The sequence below is a fragment of the Monodon monoceros genome, unplaced genomic scaffold, assembly GCF_005190385.1.
Source record: "Monodon monoceros isolate NGI ecotype Baffin Bay Population unplaced genomic scaffold, NGI_Narwhal_1 Super_Scaffold_12, whole genome shotgun sequence".
NCBI lineage: Eukaryota > Metazoa > Chordata > Mammalia > Artiodactyla > Monodontidae > Monodon > Monodon monoceros.
In genome coordinates this window covers 503,182-510,961 of record NW_021703768.1, presented here as the reverse complement: position 1 = coordinate 510,961, position 7,780 = coordinate 503,182, and positions in this window count along the sequence as shown.

Sequence of the window (7,780 nt, the reverse complement as noted above, 5' to 3'; positions counted from 1 at the left end):
GCCCGCTCCGACCCGCCCCCGCGCCCCGTGCGCGCTCGGACCCGGCGCGGCGGCGGAGGCGGGGCCACCCCCGCCCCGCCCCCCTTAACCCTCGCCGGGCCGCGGCCCCCCCGGAGGGCGGATCTCGAAGGAGAGGGGGCGGCCGCGCGGGTCGGGAGGGGCCCGGCGCCAACGGGGCGGCTGTGCCCCTCGGCCTCTCGCCGTGTGAGCGCCCTTCGGAGCCCTGCCCTTTCCCCTCCCCTGCCAGGCTTTTTCCGGGCTTTCCAGTGGTCCGCGGCGGGCTGGGGTCTCGAGTCGTGGCACCCGGGGGCAGCTTCGCGACTCTCCTTGGCCACACCTGGCAAGGATGCCGTGCCTCCAGATGGTGGGGAGCAGCGGCCTGGAGCGAGCGCGCGCAGCTCCACGCCGCCCCATCCCACACCCGCGGTGGGGACCGGCAAAGAAAGGGTACCATCTGTCCTGACCTGGAGGGGGTGAGGACGGAAGCTCCTCCGCCCTCAGGGCTTCTGCTCATTTAGAAGTGGACAGCGCCGACCTGGGAGGGGCGCCAGAAAGATGAGACTTCCTCTGCTGAAAACTATTCACTCCGCACTAAAGAGGCAGCTACAGGGTGGACCACTCTCGGCTCTAATTAATCCTTCCCCCGCTTCCCCGCAGATATGGCCCTGGGGCAGCCCTCCGGATCGCCCGGGAAGAGGGCCAAGGCTGGACAAAGGGAACAGCCCCGCCACAAGCCCACCTCGTGTAGAGGGTGGGCATCACTACCCGGGGAAGGAGGGACACATACCTTCCCCCACTCCGGTGTCCAGGAGGTCTGAGACCGTAGGCCTTCCATCCCCTCCAGCCTAACCGTCCCGTGCTCAAGACACCTCTCCAGGGCCGGGGGACACGCAGCCAGGACACGTAGCACACCATGTGCAGGGAGCACACCTCTGAGCCCTGGGCAGGGAGGCGAGGAGGGGTCCCTGGCAACTGTCCTGTGGACTGTAGTTTCCCGGCAGCCACTTCCAGGTGCTGTTCTCATCTGGGGGAGAGAGAGGAGGGACTAGGTGGGCTGCAACACTCACTGAGTCCTTGGTCCCCATACACCCATCCAAGGAGCACCCCACCTCCACCCCCGCCTCACTATTTCCTGGTCATCCCCCCAAATTCCAGGTCAGCACCAGATCGCAAGCCCTCTACCAGAGCCTGAAGCCAAGGGTCAGCGGCCCCCTACCCAGACCCAGCACACCGGCCAGAAAACCCTGCCCCCAACACCAGGCCTCTCCAGCTCCCTGAGACCCCAAGCAGGGTCTCCCCAGGCTGCTGCACCTAGTGGGGGAGGCCTGGGGGTGAAGTTTTGGAGAGAGGCACCCCTGGCCCTACCCCTGGCTTCTACCCCCTCCCCAGGCAGGGAGGGCCCTGGGCTCAGACTCCTGCCCAGCTTTGTGGGGGACTCGGGGCAGAAAGTGACTGTGATCCAGGGACCCCGCGTCCTCACCCCGAGCTCCCTGGGGCCTCGACCAGCTTTCTCACACCGGTTTCCCGGGGAAGCTGAGGTCGCTGTGGCCGCTCTGCCCGAGGGGTAGGGATGGGACAGTGGTCAGAGGGTGCCATGCTCTACGGTGGCCCAGGTCTCCACTGCCAGGTCTTCTGGGCCAGAGAGCAGCCAGGTGACCATTCCACCTGCCCACTCCAGAGAGGAGCTGGGCAGAAACGGGACTGCTCAGAGCTTTTGCAGCTGGTGGGGGGTAGGGGAGAGAATCCAATTAGATCCAGCCTGAGGCCTCCCTGCAGAGCCTGATACCCATGCCCTTAGCCTCTTCTGGGGCTGGGGGCTCACCAGGCTGAGCTCTTCCTGGTCTGGCAGCTCCTGGCTAGGTGGAAGGGCCAGGCATGGGGTTGCCAGCTTTGCTGCTCCCCCACCTGGGCATTTTCTCTGTGCAGGGCATCTTTGGGCAAAGAGCAGGGGAGGTGGGGGGGAGGGCTGTGCCCTACGTGTCCCTGTGCAGGATCTGCTGAGCTGCCGCAGGATTGGGGAGGGCAGATGTGAGAAAGCTCTGCTTCCCAGCTGAGGGTTCTGGGCTGGTGAAGCAAACTGTCCCCAGAGATCACGGGGGACCCCCACCCTTCACCCCACATCAGGCCCCATACCCACCTCTGCAGCTGCCCCTGCCAGTGGCCAGCGGGCTCGCCGTCTGTTGTCCTCCGAAGGCCCAGTACCAGGGCTTAGCTCTGTGGAGGGGCTGGAGCTCCCTCTGCCACCAGCCACAGCCTCTGAGGAAGGTGGATGGATCCTGGGCCCCTTCCCCTGGCCCCATAGAGACAGCCCATCTCAGATCCTGGACCTACCAGCCCTGAGATCCCCCAGCCAGAGCCCCCGACAGCTCCCTGCCCAGAAGTAGGAGCTAATGGGGTTTGCAGGAGCATCTGGGGCTGCTGTCGTTCCTGCCCCATTAGGGAAGGTGAGGGGGAAGTCAAGGTCAGTGCCCACCTTCCCCAGGGAGCCGACCGTGGCACGAGTGGCCTCCCTCCCACCGGAAAGGGCACGTGGGCAAGACCTCAAAGACCAGATGGCCCACCTTTAAGCTGCTGCCCACCCACCAGGGTAGCTCCCTCACTGCGCAGAGACCCTCCTTCTGGCTGGAGCCAGCTTCCTAGGCAATTGCACTGGAAACCAGAGGATGGAGCCCCGGCTGTGCAGACATGGAAGCCAGTGCTGGGCACAGCCAGGCTGGAGTGAAGACAGGGGAGGGGCAGCAGACAGAGAGGGACCAACACGTGAGCTGAAGGCAAACCCAATGCCCCCACACCCCACATCACGTCGCGGGCGGGTGGCACCTTCCTGCCCCACGCTTGTCCTGACTCCCAGTGCTAGCGCCTCCATTTCCCTTTGGGGGCCTCTATTCTCTGCTCTCAGGCTGTGGGGCTTTGGGTGGGCTCACCCACCTCGCCCAGGGGCTGCTGGAGCACCCAGGCCTGGCCATTCAGACCGTCCCCTTGGCCTCAAGGTCTTTGCCGAAGCTTACGGGAAAGTGTGGTTGCTCTACTGGCAGAAGTAGACGTCCAGCTGCTGATCGAAAGGTATCTCAGGGGAAGAGCTGGTCTGAGAATGAAGCCATCCCCTGAGGGAGGCAAGAAACCTGCCAGAGGGACTTCCCTGGTGGTGCTGTGGTTAAGAATCCGCCTTCCAATGCAGGGCACGCGGATTCGATCCCTGGTCGGGAAACTAAGATCCCACGTGCCACGGGGCAACTAAGCCTGCACACCGCAACTACTAAGCCTGCGAGCCACAACTAGAGAGAAGCCGACACGCCGCAACGAAAGATCCTGCATGCCGCAACTAAGACCCAACGCAGCCAAATAAATAAATAAATACAAAAAATTTTTTTAAAAAAGGAAATAAAGAAACCTGCCAGAGTATTTGCACCAAGTGTCTGGATCCAACATTGCCTGAAGCAAGCCCACCCCTGGACTTCAAAGGCACAGGGGCCAGGAAAGCCCCTCTGTGCAGACACTGGAACACCAGCTTTCTGACCATTGCAACTCAGAGTCCCACCTAGCGCGTGGCCTGCCGCCCCCGCTGACCTTGCCAACTCCACCTTCCACCCCTCCACCCTGACCCCTTCCCTTTCCTAGAACCCCCAGGTCACTCCCTCTGCCTGACATCCGTCCCTGAAGACCTGAGCATCTTCCCCCAGCCCCACCTGCCCCCCACTCTGGCTGGGGTCCAGAGGCCCGCCCCCTTCCCCAGCTGTGGACTGTGGACACAGACTGAACCCCAGGGCTCAGCTTCCTGCAAGGGGCCAGCAAGGTGAGGCAGAGACAAAAAGGAAGGAGAAACCATTTCTGTGCAACGAAAACGTGGTTCCCCGGGTCTCCTGTTGGGTGAGCAAGCGGGCACTCGACGTTGGGAGGTCCAGCTGGGGCTGGCCCTGAGCATGGAGTAGGCAAGGAGGGGAGAGGCCTCCATCCAGCTCCCGCAGGCCCGGCTAGGACACACTTCCCCGTCTGAAGGGCCACTTTCCGGTGGTCACCAGCTGTGTGGTTATTTCCTGGACGTTTTCTTTAAATCCCTTTACAGGAAACATCATATCACAACCACAAATAAAAGAAAAGTCAATGTCAGACAGTGTTGGCTTCTGGGCTTCTTGCTTGGAGGCTTCAGACTGACTGTCAAAGTGTGTCTGCAGAAGCCTCCATGGCCTTCACGCTCTCCAAACCCTGCCTGCCGCCCGAGCCCAGCAGTCTGCTGGCCGCCCCCGGCATCCCTGTAGTCCCCCCCGACTCGGGGAGGGGGCGTACAGGTGACTTCACCCAGGTGGCACCTCACTGGTGGGGGTCCGGGTTCCAGGACCTGTGGGAAATGGTTCCGCCCAGCAGGGGAGGTTGGACCAGCCTGAAGCGACAACAGCAACTTCCAGGGAACCCCCTGCCTCCAGACAAGGTGATCCCCCCCCCAGCCCATCCGGGCTGGGAGAAAGAAGCTGGTGTTGGGCCGCTCGGACCCTGAGCACGGAGGTCACGGGGACACGCGGGTGACCACTGTGTGGGTTGTTTGAAAAGGAGAGGCTTCGGGGCGGCAGCTCGTCCTCAGCCCCTCCCGGCGGCCTCGGCGTTCAAGGTGTCCTCAGGGGCCGGGAACCACTCCCTCTGCTGCCTTTGCATCTCCAGCTGCCGAGGGTCCTCTCTTCCTGCAGGCCAGCCTTGCTCACACCCCAGAGGACCAGGTGGTTTGGGGAGGCGCCCGGACATCCGGGGAAGGGGGCCTTTTCGGGGCGCAGCACTCCCCTCTTGGCAGAGCTGGGCTCTGAGAAGCGGGTCGTCAAGCTCAGCTTGGTCTCTGTGGGGCTGCGTTTCTCACCTGCGGGACCTGAAGTTGCCTCCAGCCACTGGCTGGATGGCTTGGACTGCTGTGTGGCCTCAGGGCTCCAGCGCCCCATCCCCGGTAGGTGAAGCTGAGGGGGGCGACCCGCACCCCATGCCCTGTGAGGGGAGGGAGAGCAGAGGGGACACCAGAGAGAGACTGCCTGGGTGCCTGGGTGCCCCAGGCCCCCCTCCCAGTGCACGCTGAGAGCCTTCATACAACTCACTGCCTGCTTTGCATCTGCAGTGAGGCGGCCGGGGCAGAGGGGGTGGGTGGGCACCCAGCCCCCACTGTTTTCCTGCCCAGACATCCCTGCTTCTCTGCTCCCTGAGGACAGAGATGCCCTGGGCGTTTGCAGGCATGTCCCCAGGGCAGAGTGGACAGGAGGCTGGCATCTGTTTTCTCACCTGCAGACTCGGGAGAAGAAGGTCCTTGTCTCCAGGGCCCCCGCCAGGGATCCTGCCTGTGCAGCTCGGAGCTCAGGGTGGCTGGCTTCTCCGGGCCCCCAGCAGCTCTGTCAGAGCACAGCATGCTGTGGACCGTAAGGGGCAGACCCTGTGCCCGAGGCTCCCAGGACACGCAGGACAGGACCTGGCCTGGGACCTGGCTCCCTTCCCTCCTGGTTCCTAGGTGAGCCAGGAACCGGCAGTACCAGGGGACAGCAGTTGGGTCCAAAGGGACGCCTGACCACGAGCTGGGCAGCAGGCAGGGGCAGGAACTGAGGCTCAGGGGGTCCACGAGGCTGGGATACGGGGCAGGTCCCAGCCGGGGGTCTTCCCTGTGGAGGGACCTACAGGGCTCTCGGTGGGTCCCTCCCTCCCTTCCCGCCCTCCTCACAGTACAGATCAGCACAGGCCTCGGCAACATGATAGCTTTTGCTGAAAATGCATTGAATTGAGCAAAAAAAAGTGGCGAGCAGAGAGTAGAATCTGCTGTGTTGTTTCCAAGGGCCAGAGAGGAGGCCCATGTGTGAGGTCACTCAGATCCCCTCTGGCCCGTTTCTGCTTTTGTACAGATGCCCTCATGGAGCCAGTGGTGGCCGAGGGCCTCAAGAAGGCTGGATGAGGGCTGGGCCTTGCTGATCAGCCTGGGCTCAGGGCATCTGCAGCTCTGCTGGCCCTCATCAGCCCGGCCCCTGCCCACCTCGTCTAAGGCCACTTTACTGACTGAAAGCTGCCCAGACGCCCTAGGAAATTGCCCGTCTTGTTTACGTTTTCACATGTGTCGGCATAAAAATGCCCACAGTCCCCTCGTTCCCGCTGCATCATCTTCTTTTTCATTCTTAACGTGGAAGAAAAATGGATCGCTCACCACGCCCCATCTGTGTTTAGAAAGGGTGGATTTTGCCCTTCCCTAATCTCTGCAGGCCTGTCTTTCTGGAAGGTGAACTGGGGTGTTCCAGCCTCCGGCCCTGCTTAGTTCCCAGCTGCTGGGGGAGATGGATCCGGAGGGACAGTGACAGGCATCTCAGGAGCCCCTGCTCTGCTGTGTCCTTAGAAATTCGGGCTCTGGGAATGTACATGTCTCTCCTCTCCAATTAGTGTGGAGAATGGGGATAAACTTCCCCTGTTCTCCTTCCAATGCTATAAGGCTGCCCCCGGGCCTGCAGTTGGCACAAAGGGGCCTCCTCTGACCCCTGGACTTCCAAGAGTAGACCCGTCTCCCCCCACATCCAGCCTCCTGATTGGGTCTTTGCCCTGATAACACTGAATTGACATCTCTCAGTGTGATGAGTCCGCGTGGTCTTCGTGGGCATCCCCCATGCTGCTCTGTGGCCAGGGCCAAAAAGGTGACAGTGCAGGCCTCAACCTTATCTTCACACTTGCAAAATAGACCTTGGCTTCAGGTGTGGCTTGAGGAGCAAATGAATACGCCGGTAGAGGGCTGACCTGTTTTTATAAAAAAATTAATTAATTAATTTATTTTTGGCTGCATTGGGTCTTCGTTGCTGTGCAAGGGCTTTCTCTAGTTGTGGCGAGCAGGGGCTACTCTTCGTTGTGGTGCGCGGGCTTCTCACTGCGGTGGCTTCTCTTGTTGCGGAGCATGGGCTCTAGGCACATGGGCCTCAGTAGTCGTGGCACATGGGCTTAGCTGCTCCACGGCATGTGGGAGCTTCCTGGATGAGGGCTCGAACCCGTGTCCCTTGCACTGGCAGGCAGATTCTTAACCACTGCACCACCAGGGAAGTCCCTGACCTATTTATTTATTTATTTATTTATTTATTTATTTTTGGCTGCATTGGATCTTCATTGCTGCACACGGGCTTTCTCAAGTTGTGGCCAGCGGAGGCTACTCTTTGTTGTGGTGCGTGGGCTTCTCATTGCGGTGGCTTCTCTTGTTGCGGAGGACGGGCTAGGCACACGGGCTTCAGTAGTTGTGGCACGTGGGCTCAGTAGTTGTGGCTCGTGGGCTCTGGAGTGCAGGCTCAGTAGTTGTGGCGCACGGGCTTAGTTCCTCCGCAGCATGTGGGATCTTCCCGGACCAGGGCTTGAACCCGTGACCCCTGCATTGACAGGCGGATTCTTAACCACTGCAGCACCAGGGAAGCCCCTGACCTGTTGGTTTTGATGAGTGTATGAACCTTGTATTACGTGATGCAGAAGAAATTCATTCGAAAACAAAGTCAAGGCAACAACAGGGTGGATCATGTAGAAGCTGATATCACTGCTCCGAAGTGTCTCCAACCAGGACTTAGCAGCGAAGGGAGAAATTGTTGGGAAGGCCACACAGTTTTTTTAGGTGTCTGAAACATTGATTCATATTGTTTATTTTATTGCTGCATAGTTGATTTGCAATATTATATTAGTTTCAGGTGTACAACATAGTGATTCAACGTTTTTATAGATTATACTCCACTTAAAGTTATTACCAGGACTTCCCTGGTGGTCCAGTGGGTAAGACTCCACATTCCACACTCCCAATGCAGGGAGCCCA